The sequence below is a fragment of the Pinus tabuliformis genome, chromosome J, assembly GCF_031772625.1.
Source record: "Pinus tabuliformis cultivar Carrire ecotype Pingquan chromosome J, CPIR1, whole genome shotgun sequence".
NCBI classification, from domain to species: Eukaryota; Viridiplantae; Streptophyta; class Pinopsida; order Pinales; family Pinaceae; genus Pinus; species Pinus tabuliformis.
In genome coordinates, this window is record NC_142295.1 from 1,453,635,833 (window position 1) to 1,453,654,246 (window position 18,414).

The following is an 18,414-nucleotide window of genomic DNA, read 5'->3' on the forward strand; positions in this document are numbered from 1 at the left end:
AATTCTGAGGGACTTGGTGCAAGCTAGAGCTTAAGATAGCTCAAAGCGCTGATTGAAGGAATCTAGTCCAGAGAATCCTAGATCTATCTGTAGAGTATGGACAGCCAGTGGGATAAGATGGTATTCTAAACCCATAGGTTCAGTTGTAAACCAATGGGGTTGAGCATGGAGCTTGTAAAAGAATTCAGCCATTATCCTAAAGAGCCTAGTCGAGTTGATTAGGGCTCAAGGAAATGTAGTCCAAGATATCAGGGTGAACTTCATATTATATTGGTGTCTTATGTGTTTGCTTACTTGTTGCTTTATTCATTGTTATATGCATTTCATATCAGTTTAAGCAAATGAACATAAGCACTTGAACAGTCTAAAGGAAAATAAAATACATACACCTATTTCAAGCACTTTTGATTCCACAATTTGTTAATCATAAGCTAGATATTGGAAATTAATAAGCTTTGGAGTGGGAGAGGTTCTTGTAAGCTGACAAGAAGCCTTTAGTGCCCCATTTCAGATCAGGTGGTATCAGAGCTTCAGGTTGATTAACCCCACCTTCAAAGAAGGTGATATCAAAGCTGGTTATACCAGAGCAGGTGGTCATGAAGTAGGTTGCATCATGATGCAAGTGGTACTAGTATATGCTTGTTTGACTTGAAAGGTGTTCAAACAATAGAAAGAATTTAGCCGTTTGATTGTTTGTAAGCTGACTGTTGTTTGAGTTTGCAAAGGTTTAGGGAAAGCTGCTATTAGCTAAGTCTAGGAGAGGACAAGAAAAAAGAAGGGATGAAGGCATTCTTAGTATCCCAAAGGACCTCAAGGAAATCCTTGAAGCACAAGAGGTTTGTTGCAAAAGGTTGCTTGGATAAGTTCTTTGTTAATCTTGTTTGAAGTTCTTTTGTTCATTTGATAATGACTACTTCTACAAGTGAGTCCTCAAATTCTTCTTTCTTCACAAGAGTCTTTGATGAAGACATGAAGCAAGACTTCTTCACCATGATGGATATGGTGAGAGAAATGTATGAGGATGGAAGGAAGAGCATCATACTTAGAGAGCAGTTGAATTCCATGAAGGGAGAGAAGCAGTTGCTTTCTAACAAATTGCAGGAAATGGAGAGACAACTTCATATTGCAAATATGAACCTGGAAAGGGTGTATGAGTTGGAGACACAAATCTTTGTTGCAAAGGAAGCCTTAGTTAAGTATCAACTTGAAGAAGAGGTAAATGATTCTAGTTTGTCTTCAATTTCCTCTAAGAACGTTTATATTGGTTCTTTTGAAAAACATACCAGAGGCATAGGTTCCAAGTTAATGTCCAAGATGGGCTATGAAGGAAAAGGCTTAGGAAAACATGCACAAGGTATTGTTGAGCCAATAATAGCTGAGGAATGGCCTAAGTATTTGGGTCCTGGCTATGGATAGTCTTATGGAGAAAGTTCCAAAGATTCCATTAAGGCCATTGAAACAGTTCCAAGAAGGACTTTCATTGCAGGTCTTCTACCTCAGGATTGTGAAGATATTATTCTTGGGGAATGCAATAGTGTGAAGCATACTTTGTAGAAAGGTGTATATCAGCATACACTTGAACCAGAGAGTTGTGGAAACTTTGAAACCATTGATGAGGTTGATGGTGTTCCAAAGGGAGCTACTTCATTCAATTCACCTCCTCATGAAGGCAATAAAGGTGAAAGAGAAAAGTATAAATCTAGTTCTAATCATGTTCCTTTTTATTATGTAAAGCATTATAAATTTCCATATAAGCATTGGAAAAGAAAATCATGTTCTTTTTGTGCTTTGGATAACCATAATGTTTCTAGATGTTGGAAGAGAATGACCACATACATGAAACTTTTGAAGGAATGGAAGCAAGAAGCCAAAGGTCCATTGGACAAGGCAAATAATGCTGTCAAGAAGATGCACATGTGTTGCACTTACTGCCATAAGCAAGGAGATATTGCTACGAAATGTTGGACTTTGAATCCAACAATGCTTCCATGAAACTTGAAGAAGGTGGAAAGAGAAAATGGCAGGAACGGAAAGGAAGATTGCATGAATGATGTGTTTCAATATGATTCACATGTTGATGTTGATGTGTAGACAAAGGAAGGACCTTTGAAATGGATTGGTAAGAAATGGTTAGAGTTCTTATCCAATTAAGATTGCATGTATTTTGAAAATGCATCAAATCAATAGAATGCATTTCTTTGTTAATGAGATGCAAGTTGCAGGTTTTTACCAAGAAGGTGAATGGAAAAGTTGAGTAGGAGACTCACTTTATTGTTGCAACATTATATTTCATTTCAGCTTCGAAAGTATAGTGTGCTTAAGCAAAAGTTGAAAGATGAAATGCATGCATAAGCATGATATGAATGAACATAGGGATGTTGATGATTTCCTTGTATTTGAACATGTATGTGTCATTAACTTGAAGGGTTGATTACTTTGTTTTTAAGCATGCATGTAATGTAATATTGACTTAGGAAAAGTTCATTTGGTCTCCAAGATGGAGATAATGATGAAGTGTTTCATCTTTGGAAAAGCATGTAGAAAAAGATGTAAAGACATGCTTGACTTGAAGGGTCAATTGTTTTAAAGGCATGTTTTGTTGGCTTGTTATCTAGTCAATCATTTGTATGCAAATGTAAAGACATGGAGGTGTTCACAAGATGTGAAATCGGTTTCTTTTGTTGAAGCAGGAGTTTAGGCCATCCAGTTGTTCTCTATAATCCTGTTGTTGTTAACAGTTGTTGTTGACAACATGTCAAACAGGTACAAATGAAAATTTTATGAAGCAGATGTAACTTCACATTGGTTTGAGCCACCTTGGATCAATGATCAAGGCAGAGAAGTTCAAACTACCCTCTGTGACATTCTCAATAGGAGTTCTGCAGAACTTCAAGGAGGAAGATAGTTCTTCCCAGGAGGACAAGCACATCCAGGAAGGGAGTGTTCAAAGGTTTTGGTTCAGAGGAACTAGCCATGCAGGCAAGTGTATGAAGGCTGAAAGAAGAGGGTTTTGTTACTCTCATTTACTGTTCAGATCAGTATATCAGTATTTTGGAGACCAAAAGTTCTTTTTAGTGGGAAGGTGTGATCCAAAATGGATATAGAATAGACTTCTAAGTCTAAAAATGTTCCTCATAGAGGAAAATGAAAGTCAAGGGATGCTCTTGGAAATCATCCCATTGCATAGATCTCTTCAATCTGAATCTAATGCAATTTGAATGGGCTAAAATGGACTTTAGATGAAGAAGTTATAGAAAAGAGAAGATTGCCCATTATCCTTAGAAAATGAGGCAAATCCTTCTGAAAATGGGCTTAAGGATTATATGCGTTCCTTAAGGAAATTGCATTAGGGAAAAGCAAAGGAGCGGACAATAGGCTGAAAGATGCAATGATATGTGATTGTGATTATCGCATCACAATATCGTATTGCACATAACCCAAGGGGAAGGACCCGTAGCATTGTGAAGGGCCGATGCGCCGATAGACGATAGCCGATGCACTAATGGGCCGATAACCAATAGCCAATGCACCGATGGGCCGATGTGCTGATAGCTGATAACTGATGCACTAATGGGCCAATGCACCGATAGCTGATAGCTAATGCGCCGATGGGTTGATGTGCCAGTAGCCGATGAGGTGCTGATTAGAGTGATCAAAGATTGGGAGACCAGCGATCCTTGATGCGAAGGGCCAATGCACATTGATATATGCGACTTGCAATATGACAATAAAAGGTGGACCCGATGGGAATTATGGACATGGTTTCATAACTTTTGAAATCCGGATTTACAAGATTTCTGTGTATTTCCCGTTTATTGGGTTTTTTTACCCATACGCCTATGCGATTGCGATTTGCGATAGAATGGCCGACTCAATGGGTTTATAGATGCGATTGCATATATTTGAAGTCTGATTAAACACTCCATGATGCATTTTTCTTGTGTATTTCCATTATATTGCTAATTCGGGATTTATTCTGAAAAGAGGCTGATTGTGTCTTTTTCCATTGTAAAATGGCTCCCATTCTCCTTGCCACACTGTAAGCGGGCATTTGTAATAAGAATTTGTTATAGAATGTGCAGAGCCAGATGGCCAGATGTAGAGACATAGAGCCATAGAGCCAGAGGGGCTAGACGTAGAGCCATGGGAGCCGAAGAAGCCGTAGAGCCGTAGAGGAATGATGGCACAGAGAGGAACAGACAGGAAGTCATAGAGCCAGAAGAATGCCTCACAAAAGCTAGAGAGCACGATTGACAGGGGAGCTCACAAAAATGTAGCAGCAGAGGAGTGATTTCTCTCTCTTGAGAGCTCAAGATAGCTCTGAGAGCTAGAGAGCTCAAGATAGCTACATAGAGCCAGAGAGCTCAAGATAGTTGCTCAGAACTAGAGGGTTGATAGCTGCAAAGAGCCAGAGCGAGAGCTAAGAGCTAGAACCAGAGATAGAGCTAGAGCCAAAAGCTAGAGCCAGAGCCAGAGCTGAGAGCCAGAGTGAGAGCTAAAGACGAGAGAACAACAAAGAGATCAAATGATCAAGTTGTTGCTGGTGTCTGATGTGTGCTGAAGACAAAAGAAGGAGTTCTAGAGATAGTAAGAGAATTCTGAGGGAGTTGATGCAAGCTAGAGCTCAAGATAGCTCAGAGCGCTGATTGAAGGAATCTAGTCCAGAGAAGCCTAGATCTGTCTGCAGAGTATGGACAACCAGTGGGATAAGATGGTAGTATAAACCCATAGGCTCAGTTGTAAACCAATGGAGTTGAGTGTGGAGCTTGTAAAATAATTCAACCATAATCCCAAAAAGCCCAGTCGAGTTGATCAGGGCTCAAGGAGACATAGCCCAAGATATCAGGGTGAACTACATATTATATTGTTGCCTTATGTGTTTTCTTACTTGCTGCTTTGTTTACAGTTATATGCATTTCATATCAGTTTAAGCAAATGAACATAAGCACTTGAAGATTCTAAAGGCAAACAAAAGACATACACCTATTTCAAGCACTTTTAATTCCAAAATTGGTTAATCATAAGCTAGATCTTGGAAATTAATAAGCTTTAGAGTGGGAGAGGTTCTTGTAAGCTAACAAGAAGCCTTTAGTGCCCCATTTCAGATCAAAATCGTTCAATTTTGGAGTATCTCATCAAGTGGAAGAACTTATCCACTGAAGATTCCACATGGGAAGATGAGAATTTTATACAGAAGCATCCATAACTACTCAAGCATTGAGGATAACACTTTCTAGAAGGAGAAGGGCATGTTAGGCCCCTATAATACTAGTTATTCCCCCATTACTATTGTCATTGTATCCCTTATTGTTATTATTGTGCCCCTATTGTCCCCATATTGTTATTAATATGCCCCATAGAAACCCAGTATTGTTATTTTTGTGCCCTTATGTTATTACTGTTATGTTGGCTTGGTTATATTGTGACCCCTTAGACTCCTATATATAGAAGGGAGGCTTAGTCATTTGTATCATCCAAGAATTGTTCATTTGTGTAATGTAAAGGAGGTTGCCGCATCGAAGAGGTTGAATTCTAAGGCATTGATCTATCTTTTCTATCATTTTGTGAGCTGGTTTCCTAACATATGAAGGAAGAGATGATAGAAGAAGGAATGAAATAATAAGAGACTCCCTCGATGATCATGATGATATCTATCATCCTCTAAAAAGGCCAAGGAACTCCAAGTATGAAGGCAATGCTATTATTTAATATGAATATATTCTTATTTCTGCATTAGCTAGTTCATATCCTCCAAACTCTTGGGATAGTTGGCTGGTTGGTAGTGGGTCTTCTCATCACTTTTCTGGATATAAGGAGGTTCTAACTAATTTGGTAGAAAGGGAGACAAATTTGAACATTATTCTTGGTGACAGCACCACTCATCCTGTAAAGGGATTCTGTTCTGTCAAATTTCATTTGAACTCTGGGGAATCTTTTTTTCTTCATAATGTATTATATGTGTTGGGATTGAAGAAGAATTTGGTTTCGATATCTGCCTTGGAGGATAAAGGAATGAGGTTTTCATTTATTAAAGGGAAAGTACTTACTTGGCTTGCTGAATCCTACATGGGAAATGCCTGCACATTGGGTACTAGGTTTGAAGGAATCTATAAAATCTTTGGAAGAACTCTTCTATCTATGATCCATAATACAAATATTCAAAGTGAATTATGGCATCGAAGGTTGGTCTATCTACACTATGATGCACTTCCATAATTAAATAAGTTGGTTTTCGGGATCCCCAATGTTCAAGCTCATCATGATGGAGTATGCCCCAGGTGTGCAAGTGGAAAGAAGATAAGGGGACCATACCCCTCCAGCGAATATATGTGGTCTAATGTCCATGCATTCACTTGGGGCTCATCTTTAGTACATCTTGGATATACTATTTGAAGAACAAGGATGAGGAATTTGAAATGTTCAAAGAATTCAAGGCTTTGGTTGAAAATAATACAGGGAAGAAAATAAAAATCTTCAGGATCGACAATGGTGGGGAATACACCTCAAATGAATTTATAGACTTTATCAAGAAGGAAGGGATTAAGAAGGAGACCATTTTTCCTTACACTCCTGAGAGAAAAGGAGTGGCTGAGAGAAACAATATGTCCATTGTAGAAGTTGCTCGAGCCATGCTCCACGATCAAAAGTTGCCAAAGTACCTTTGGGCTCAAGAAAAAAACACAACCATATATGTTTAAAATAGGTTGTCTTATCAAGCTTTGGAAAGCAAGACTCTTGAGGAAGTATTCATAGCTATCAAGCCCGATATTGGTCAGCTCTAGATTTTTGGCTATCCCATATACTTCCATGTGTCGATGGACAAAAGAAACATGCTAGAAGCTACAGGAAGGAAAGGTATGTTTGTTGGATATAGTGAAGATTCTAAAGCATTTAAAATACATATTTTTGGTCAAAGAAAGGTTTGGTTTAGTAGGGATGTAACATTTGATGAAGATTCTGCCTTTACAAAAGAAAGGGACCTCTCTTTGCCTCCTTCTCCTGAGGATAAGAGTGATGATATGGATATTCTAGAAGGCTCTTCTGTGCTTGAATCCAATAAGGACATAATTGATGATCCCATGGAGCCTATGGACCCTTTGGATCCTCATCCATGTGATCCCCCTACAAGGAAAATGCCACTTTCCTCAAGGACACTCTACAAGATGCCAAGAAACATGCAGGTGCTAAGGGAACCTTTAGGGAAAGCAAAAAGCCATGCATGTATCAAGCCTATGTTATAGCTATGAGAAAGATGATTCAAGATGAACCTAGTACCTTTGAAGAAGTAGTGAAGGAAAAACTCTGGAAGGATGCAATGGCTGAAGAATATGAGTCTATTATGAAAAGTGATGTAAGGGATGTTGTGCTGAGACCAAAGGGAAGATCTGTGGTAACCTCCAAATGGATCTATAAGATAAAGCATGGGGCTAATGGAAGCATCGAAAAATACAAGGAAAGGTTTGTAGCCTATGGATTCACTCAAAAAGTGGGAGAAGATTATGATAATATATTTTCTCCCATGGCTCGATATACAACCTTCCATTTGATAGTAGCCCTTGCTTCAAGTCAGGGATGGACTCTCCATCAAATGGATGTGAAGACTGATTTCTGTTAAAATTGGCAACCAGGGAAAAACTTCATGTGGGTCATCTTATTCATGGCTGATAATATTTTTTAGATTCCTCTCGTCAAGAGGTGTAGGATTGATATAAAGATCATCCGATTCCGATAAGTATTCATGGAGATATGAATTTATTTTTATTATGGAATTATTATCAAGCCGACCTACAGCTCATGTAGGCTCAGAAGCCCAACAGTCGCATCTATTCACCCACCAACATTGTGTATAAATATAAGAGGACTTTTCCTCATTTGGACTCACTCATCTCATCACATCTCTCGCTCTCTCTACTACGCAGAAATGAGTCTCTTCTCTACTGCGCTGAAATGGGTCTCTCTCTCACACATGTGAAGCCGGAAGCTGTTGAGTTTGAAGCTGCAACTGCAGAAGTAAAGATTGACTTGCGTGGCCTAGAAGATCTCCTCTTTGGAATGGCACTATAGGTTCATCTGAACCTCCTTTGAAAGCCGCAACTTTTGGTGGTGGAATGAAGTCAATCTGATGAACGGTTTGCAAGATATCGACTGCCCTAGTTTGAACCCGGAAACTGCTGAAACTGAAGCTACAACTGCAGAAGTAAAGATTGTCTTGCGTGGCCTAGAAGATCTCCGCTTTGGAACTGCGTTATAGGTTCATCTGAACCTCCTTTGAAAGCTGCAACTTTTGTTGGTGGAATGAAGTCAATCCGACGAACGGTTTGCAAGATATCGACTGCCCTAGTTTGAAGCTGGAAACTGCTGAAACTGAAGCTGCAACTGCAGAAGTAAAGATTGACTTGCGTGGCCTAGAAGATCTCCTCATCTGAACTGCGCTGTAGGTTCATCTGAACCTCCACTGGAAGCCGAAACTTTTGGTGGTGGAATGAAGTCAATCCGACTGTCGGTTTGTGAGATATGGTCTGCCCTAGTTTGATAATGAAACCACTAATGCTGATGCTACTGATGTAGGGTTTGCTACTGTTGATATGAATCATATTTATTGTACTATTTCTCTCTGCTAAATTATTGAAGATAAAAGAAGATTTGATCAAAGGGTTTCCCCACACATTGTGGGGTTTGTCCCTGGCTAGCCGCCACATGTTGTGTCTCTTGTCTTGGCTTGTTTTCTGTCGATCGTTTAATGTTCTATCTGCACTTTACTTTATGTACATGTGCTTGCTAATCGGTGGAATATAATAAGAAAAAGAAGTAAACTGTTATAAGAATAGAACATACCATAACTTAACATGGTATCAGAGTTGAGGTGAAGACAAAGCCCGAGCAAGAGCAAGAGCAATCATTGAAGAGAAGATTAGCAAGGCTATCCTAAAAGAACTATGGGGTCCTCAACACTCTTTCCTGCCGAAGACAAGCTTCGTGAGAAAGCTGACTATCACGGATGGAAGATGTCTATTGATCTAACGCTTGAAGATCAAGGAGTGCTGGACCATGTAAGAGGCAATATTGTTGAGCCTTCATCAAATGCATCTGCTGCTACCTGCAACAAATAGAAAAATGGAGAAGTCAAAACAAAGAAGATCATCCAGGACTCTATCGACAAGTGCTTGGTGGCCTACATCTCTGATCTAGACACCTCCAAGGAAATCTATGACAGACTGGTGAGTTTATTTAAAGTTAATGATGCAAATCAAGTTTTCTTTCTTAGAAATAAGTTGAGGGAAATCAAGAAGGGTAAAGATGAAAGTATGCAAGCATACTTCTTAAGAATCACCGAGATCAAGAACGATCTCCTATCTATTGGGGAAACCATTACTGACAGAGAAATGGCACTCACAACTCTTGGAGGATTTCCATTTGAATGGTATGTGTTCAGGACTACTATTTTGAACTATAATGTAACTCCTGGTTTTGAGGAATTAATGGCTAGATGCATTCAAGAAGAAACAAGGGAAGAAGTACAAGAAATTCCCATGCCTAAAGGTCCTCCTTCTGCCTTTTCTTCTCATGCAAAGAAAAGAAATAATTCTGGGACTAAATCAAAAGGAAAGGCTGGACCTAAGGCTAGAAGAAAATGACGATGTTACATTTGCGATAAAGCAAGTCACTATGTATGAGATCATGAGCATCATGATGAATGAGATCATGGACATAAAGGGCAACATGATGATGATGCACACTAGTTTGAGCAGCATTATGATGGATAAAATCATGGACATGGGCAGCATGATGATAATCATGATTACAGAAGCATGGTACAGTATGCAGTGGTGCAACTCGAAATCCCTCTTATGGCAATCAAACGAATGACAAATTCAACAGCAAAGGTAAGAGGAGAGCTGGGAACCAAAGATGAGGACAAGCATTCAAGAAGGCTAGAAATTCTAGGATGTATTAAATGCACCTGACCTCAAAAGGAACCTAGTGTCCATCTTGGCAATGGAAGACAGAGGCTACAAGGTAACCTTCAGCAATGGCAAGGTATGTATGTAATGTTAAAGATGCCTTTACTCTTGGGTTTAGTGTTGATTCATTATATCAGGTCGATGGAAGTCTGCTAGGTGTCATGTCTTGTGACACAACTCTTTAGTCTGAACTTTTGCATCGGAGGTTTTCCCACCTTCATTACAAAGCTCTACCTGATGTAAGACAGATGGTAACAGGGATGCCCAAATTCCAAGTAGAGAAAGAAGGTGTATGTCCGGGATGTGCCAAAGGAAAGCTCAAAAGGGGACCATTCCCCTCAAGCCAAAGCAAGACATACGATATATTACAATTGGTTTACTCAGGCATACCTGAGGTTGGCATTAAGAGGGAGACTACTACACCACATACTCCTAAGCAGAATGGTGTGGTGGGAAGGAAGAACCACACGATGATGGAAGCTGTCCGGGCCATACTACATGATCAAAGACTTCCAAAGTTTCTATGGGCTGAAACTACAATCACCGCCATATATGTACAAAATCAATGCCCTCATCAAGCATTGGGTTCCTAAACTCCTGAAGAAATGTTCACCACTAGTCAAAGGGAAGTCATGATTAGTCATGATGTCACCTTTGACAAGATATGGCTCTCAGCAAGGTGAACAATCTGTTGACTTTGAGTAGCTCTCAAGAAGCCGAAACCAGGGAACCGAAAGAAAAGGATGATGAATCAATGCCTGATGTAGAAGAACCCATGGATCCGATTGATCCTCATCCACATGAGCCTTACTCTTCTAGGAAGAGGCCTTCATGAATTAGGGGGATACTTGATGATGCTGAAGGACATGCTGCACCCCGAGGAACCTTTCGTGAAAGTAAGAAACCTAATAGGTATCAAGGATACCTGACCATCATGAGCACGATCATACAAAATGAGCCTTCGTCATTCTCAGATGCCGTCAAGCATCAAGTATGGAAGGATGCTATGACCGAAGAATATGAGTCTATCATAAAGAATGATGTTTGGGAAGTAGTTCCCAGACCCCAGGACAAGACTGTTGTTACATCCAAATGGCTTTACAAGATAAAGCATGCAGCAGATGGAAGCACGGAAAAGTATAAGGCTCATTTTGTTGCTCGAGGTTTCTCCCAAAAGGAAGGTATAGACTATGATGAGATATTTGCACCTGTTGCCAGATATATGACCATCTGATCAATCATAGCCCTTGCCGTTTCACAAGGATGGAACCTACATCAGATTGATGTCAAGACTGTGTTCTTGCATGGCTCTATCAAAGAAGAGGTCTACGTGGAGCAACCCGAAGGATTTGAGATTTATGATTGAAAATATCATGTATGCAGGTTGAGGAAAGCTCTCTATGGGCTAAAGCAAGCTCCCCGAGCATGGTATGAGAGGATAGATAGCTACTTGATGAAGCTGGGATTCACTAGGAGTGAAGCCGATCCTAACCTTTACTTTAAAGTTGAAGATGACAAGCCTCTCATACTGGTGTTGTATGTGGATGACCTCTTTCTAATAGGTGTAGACCCTCTCATTCACAAATGTAAGAGGGAGTTGGCCTCTGAATTTGAAATGAAGGACCAAGGACTTGAAGTATGGCAGAAGCCAAGGGAAATTTTCCTATCTCAAGGAAAATATCTGGTAACGATATTGGAAAGATTTGGTATGATGGACTGCAAGCCTGTGACTACCTCGAGGATCTTAACTTTTAGAAGTTATATGGTAGTGATGTTGGACCAGACTTGGGAAATGCCTCTGAGTTTCAAAAACTCATTCGCATTGATGTTCTTGGTGAACCTCCGTCCGAACATATGTTTTTCAGTTAGCATTGTGAGCTCATATTTGGTTGAGCCTCACTGGATTGATGCCAGGAATCTTCTGAGATGTCTTCAGGACACAATCTCTCATGGATTAAGATACACTGCCAGAGATGTGAGAATACTTGGATATATTGATGTTGATTGGGCAGGCAGTGTGGTGAACCGTAAGATCACTTCCAGGTATCGTCTCACCTTGGGATCTGCTTCAATATCCTGGATGAGCAGGAAGCAGAAGTCGGTGGCTTTGAGCACCTCCGAAGCAGGATATATTATTGCTAGCATAACCTCGTGTGAGGCAGTCTGGTTGCGAAAGCTCTTCAGTGAGCTGTTTCGATTTACATTGGATACCACTGTAATTCTCTATAACAACCAGAGGTGGGATTCGATTATTGAGGAATCTCGTATTCGTCAATTTCTCCAGCAGATAGACATCATCTGGGATATGGTAAGTCGATGAGCAAGGAAGCTCCATCACATTAAGATGATGTATAGGTTGATACACCTTGTCAAAGCCCCGAGGAAAGATCTAATCTGTGATTTTCCCAAACGACTTGGATTCGGCAAGAAACCCTTGTACAAGGGTCCTGCATGTTGCATACATTGAGCTCTAGGAGCTCTGAGGGCTTGCGGTTCCTACTGGAGCAACATATGACCACAGGGTGACTCACCCTCCCCTAGTGGTGCACACTGGAACAAGATGATTCACTCTCTTGTGGGACAAGATGATTTGCTCTCTTGTGGAACAGGATGATTCGCTCTCCTGTGTAGCAGGATGATTAGTTCTCCTGTGAGGCCTGGATTGATGTATTCTCCATGGCAGCCTGGATTGATGTGTTCTCCATGGCAATTGTAGCAGGATTGATGTGTTCTCCTGTGAGGCCTGGATTGATGTGTTCTCCATGGCAATGTAGCAGGATTGATGTGTTCTCCTGTGAGGTCTGGATTGATGTGTTCGCCATGGCAATTGTAGCAGGATTGATGTGTTCTCCTGTGAGGACAGGATTGATTAGTTCTCCTGTCGAGGCATCCTACCCATGCAGTCTGGGACTCATGGGAAGTACCTCTCATCTGATCAATGAGCAGGGAAATGAAGTTAAGGACCATAGTAGTACCGATGGATGCATCGTTGTAACTACCGTACTCCCTATGCTAGGATGACCTCCATTGATCAGGGATCAATGATACTGGTCTGGGACCAGTGGTAGGAGTTGTACCATACTATGACGCTGACTTCGGGTTGGTTGAGACTGGTCTGGGATCAGTGGTACATACTCTGAGACTGACTTTGAGTCAGTGGAGGATGATATTGGTCTGGGACCATTAGAGTTGTACTCACTATGACGCTGACTTTGGGTTGGTTGAGACTGGTCTGGGACTAGTGGTACATACTCTGAGACTGACTTTGAGTCAGTATGATACATCCTCGATCATTTCTTCTTCTTCATAATTTGGACAAAAGCAGAGTAGAACAGAACAATGCAAGAGTAGAGCAGAGCAGAAAAAAACAGTACAGATCAGTGTAGGGCAGAACAAGACAAAGCAGAACAGGCAAAATAGAGCAGAGTAGGGCAAGGGTCAGGCTGTTCAGGGCAGTGCATTTGATGGATGAATAGTAACGACTGATAGACAGATTGCAGATGAAGTTCTCCATGGTTGAGAGGGAGTGTTAAAATTGGCAACCAGGGCCAATCTTCATGTGGGTCATCTTATTCATGGCTGATAATATTTTTTAGATTCCTCTCGTCGAGAGGTTTAGGATTGATATAAAGATCATCCGATTCCAATAAGTATTCATGGAGATATGAATTTATTTTGATTATGGAATTATTATCAAGCCGACCTAAAACTCATGTAGGCTCAGAAGCCCAACAGTCGCATCTATTCACCCACCAACGTTGTGTATAAATATAAGAGGACTTTTCCTCATTTGGACTCACTCATCCATCACATCTCTCTCTCTCTCTACTACGCAGAAATGAGTCTCTTCTCTACTGCGCTGAAATGGGTCTCTCTCTAACACATGTGAAGTCGGAAGCTATTGAATTTGAAGCTGCAACTGCAGAAGTAAAGATTGACTTGCGTGGCCTAGAAGATCTCCTCTTTGGAACTGCACTATAGGTTAATTTGAACCTCCTCTGAAAGCCGCAAGTTTTGGTGGTGGAATGAAGTCAATCTGATGAATGGTTTGCAAGATATCGACTGCCCTAGTTTGAAGCCAGAAACTGCTGACACTGAAGCTGCAACTACAGAAGTAAAGATTGACTTGCGTGGCCTAGAAGATCTCCTCTTTGGAGCTGCACTGTAGGTTCATCTGAACCTCCTTTGAAAGCCGCAACTTTTGGTGGTGGAATGAAGTCAATCCGACAAATGGTTTGCAAGATATTGACTGCCCTAGTTTGAAGCCAGAACTGCTGAAACTGAAGCTGCAACTGCAGAAGTAAAGATTGACTTGTGTGGCCTAGAAGATCTCCTCATCTGAACTGTGCTGTAGGTTCATCTGAACCTCCTCTGGAAGCCGAAACTTTTGGTGGTGGAATGAAGTCAATCCGACTGTCGGTTTGTGAGATATGGTCTGCCCTAGTTTGACAATGAAACCGCTAATGCTGATGCTACTGACCTAGGGTTTGCTACTGCTGATATGAATCAGATTTATTGTACTATTTCTCTCTGCTGAATTATTGAAGATAAAAGAAGATTTGATCAAAGGGTTTCCCCACACATTGTGGGGTTTGTCCCTGGCTAGCCGCCACATCTTGTGTCTCTTGTCTTGGCTTGTTTTCTGTCGATCGTTTAATGTTCTATCTGCACTTTACTTTATGTACATGTGATTGCTAATCAGTGGAATATAATAAGAAAAAGAAGTAAACTGTTATAAGCATAGAACATACCATAACTTAACACTTTCTTACATGGCTTTATACAAGAAGAAGTGTACGTTAAATAACCTCCAAGATATGAAGTTCATGACAGGAAGACCCATGTATTACGATTGAGCAAATCTCTCTATGGATTGAAGCAAGCCCCTCATGCTTGGTTGTTCTTATCGACAGTTACGTGATAAAGCTAGGATTCACCAGGAGCAATGATGATCCAAAATTGTACTTCAAAATAGTCCAAGGTATGTGATGAGCCCCAATTTTGGTACAATTTGGGCTCATTTTGGCCTATTCTTCTTGCTCAAACCATTCATTTTTATTGTTTATGCATACACTTCTTAGTTTATTCATGTTGTTTGTAGGAGAAAGGATAGGCACTTTATCTACGTAGCTAATGCATTGTGATTCCAGGTTTTGGCATTAAAAGGGAGCAAAAGACAACGAAAAGGTGGCAAGGAGACAACGAGTTGGCATTGCTGACGTAAGGAGAGGTTGTCCACGGTCTTGGGGGACATTCCTCGTGATCCTCACCAAGAACTCCGAGCCCCACTCCATCCTCCCTCCGAGCTTAATACACGGCCAGCTGTTCTACAGGAATAGCAGTTCAAAACTGCTCTACAGGAAACAGCATTTATGATCATCCTATAGGATCAGCAGTTAAACTATAGATTGAACAGCCGAGCTCCTAGAATCATGGATACTTGTTGGAGCATCGTTTTGTATAAGTATAGAGGCCTTAGCCTTGGTTAGGTTGTTGAAACTCTCGTATTACTATTGTAATTTTGGAGCACAGCTCAAGTTTCGTTCTCTTTTGTAAGCCAATTTGGCATGTTATCAGATTATGAATAAAGAAGGCCACTTTTGAGTTAGTTCTGAGTTTTCTCAAGGAGCTATAGCTCTCAGGTTAGGGCCCGACCTGAGAGCCATAGACCTCCTCAGTGTTGTAATGCATTTACCATTAGTTCCAGCACTTGAGTTTGTTTAGTTTCCTATGCAATTCAGATTTCCAGCTTGTTAGTTTAATTGTTTTCATTAGCATAGATAGGACTGGTATGATGCTTTGCTTTCAGTATTCAAGTTTGATAGGTTGGTAGAATAAATCTCTTGGAGCTCCAACAAAAACAGGTTGTAAAGGCGCACTGCCATCTCACTGTTTGGGATTGGGGTGTAGACCATGATCAGCCACCAAAAAGAACAGCAGTCGTTTCATCTCCACGCAAGTTGCCACATGAACGTTTTTCATTAAGGATTTATTCATACATTCTCGACATTGATCCATACTGCACTCTCACGCATTAGTTTTATTTCTTGGTTTCCATTTTGGATTTATAGGTTTCATGGCATAATAGGTTAACGAATTCCTTGTTTTCATGCACAGGTCATTTGTTTTATTTACACTGCTTTTGCTCAAGCGATTTCCTTCATCGTTTTCTTCATCCACCTGCAAGTTCTATTCACCCTCTATCTCACTCACGTGCCCTCCAACTCTCTCATTTCACGTACAGCTCCATCTCCTTCACTCTCGTTGATTCCACCCTTCCAAAACATCAACCCATTGCATGCACCCTTCCTTCGTCTGACTTGCCATTTCCTAAGACATCATTAGGTCCATCTCCATCTCCCTTAGCCTCCCACACCACTCCAACACTCCATCAACTCCTAAAAACCTCCACGGCCAACCATCCTGTAGACGTGCACAGCCATCCTATAGAAAACAGAGTATCCTGTAGGATCCCCTGCAGCCTTCCTGTAGGAGGCCATTCACTTCGTTGCTGAACTTCTGAACGTGAGGGACCTCTGTGGATGGGTGCTAAGGATCCTTAGGAACCTCTCCTAGCCTCCCCAACCTGTCCCACACTTTCCTTCCTTCTCCATCCCACCTGCACAATCAAACCCTAATTAGGCCAAGTTCACACTCATTCCACACACCTAAAGGAAAAACACAAAAACACATTTCTCATGATGCAAGTAGCTTAGACCCATGCATTTACACTTGTTAGAGGTAATGACAGCATTCATAGGAGTTGCATCCACATTCTTTGCATTATAGAAGATAGACTAGTTAAATTAGGGTTTCATGGATTCACATGCTTTAAATTGCTTTTGCTTCAGTTTGTCAAGCAGCGTAGCCTTCCGTTGAGTTAGCTTTCATCCATCATTGATCAGCTTCTTCTGTGAGCCTATAGAAGTTGGCTTAAGCCCTAGCGGACTTGTGCCAGCTGACCAAGTGACAGTTGCGACAAGGGCTAGTACTTGTGTATACAGCACTGTCACTTCCAAGTTTGTACGAACTACCGGGTTGATAAAATTAAGAGACAGGAAGCCCCAGGAGTTGTAGCATTATTGCTACAATACTGGAGCTCACCATCTTTTTGGCGCCATTGCCGGGGAAGCGTCAGAGTATTAGTAATTGTTGCTTTTCTTCTACTTTCGTACTCTTACTTCTGCTAAGTAGTTTGCTTCATTTCCATTCTGCAAAAGTAGCATAGACTTTCCTGCTTTCCTAGACTAATCTTTCCTGCTTTCTTAGATTAGTATTTCCTGCTTTCCTAGATTAATCTTTCCTGCTTTCCTAGATTAATATTTCCTGCTTTCCTAGATTAATCTTTCCTGCTTTCCTAGATTAATATTTCCTGCTTTCCTAGATTAATATTTCCAATTCCGCAAATTTCATTTGAGTAATCTAGTTAGTTGTAGATCACTTTGTTTCAGTTTTGCAGGTACAAGAAAAAAAAAACAAAAGCACTAAAAACAGAGAAGAGTCCTTTCCCTTTCATGCCTCGTAGGAACCGAGATAGATCAGGCAAATTCCTACCAAACACTCCCACCACATCACTTAGTCACCCTTCACTCTTCGGTGGTGACAGTGATTCAGAGGAAACTATAGGTGAACGTCCCAAGACATACCGAAATCCTATAGAAGAAGAAGAGTTAGAGACCACTCCACCTAAAGCTATGGCTGACAATAGAGAGGATGAGAGGATAGAAGGAGCTTTCCCCATCCGAGAGACCAATGGTGAGATGAAAATGAAAAACATTAGCCCCTCTGCTTTGCCTCACTTCCATGGAATGACCACTGAGGATCCTGATACCTTCCTATTTGAGTTTGCTGTCCTCTGTAGGACCTATGACTATACTGAGGATGAACAAAAGCTAAAACTTTTCCCTTCTACTCTCAAGGATGCAGCACTACGCTGGTTCATGGGTTTGCCTGGGAATAGTATCACCACATGGGCTCAGATGCAGCAAGCCTTCAACACCAAGTACCGGGATTATTGTAGGTCCAAGGAAACAAAGGGGGAAATCTTTCGGATGACCATGGGAAACGATGAATCTTTAGAGGACTATGAGGAAAGGTTCCAACTTAGTTACAAGCGGGCCCGGTGCACACTTGACCCTGAATCCCTTAAGTTGGTTCTGCTCCGAGGAGTACCTGAAGATCTCTTAGATACCCTTCACATGTTAGCTGGGGGGGACATTTACCAACTGCCTTATGAGGACATCAAAACTGTGTTTAGAAATCATTCTAGGGCAGCTAGGAAACAAGGTAGAGGAAACCTCCTCTCCACTGGTGTCCCTTTCTCCAAACATGAGTTTACAAACCAATTAGAAGACCTTAAGAGTGAGGTGAGACATACCATCGCCATGCAGCTGGACACATTCAGGATCCAGCAAAAGAAAGAAGAAGCTGAGAGAGCCCTGGCTGTCTTCTG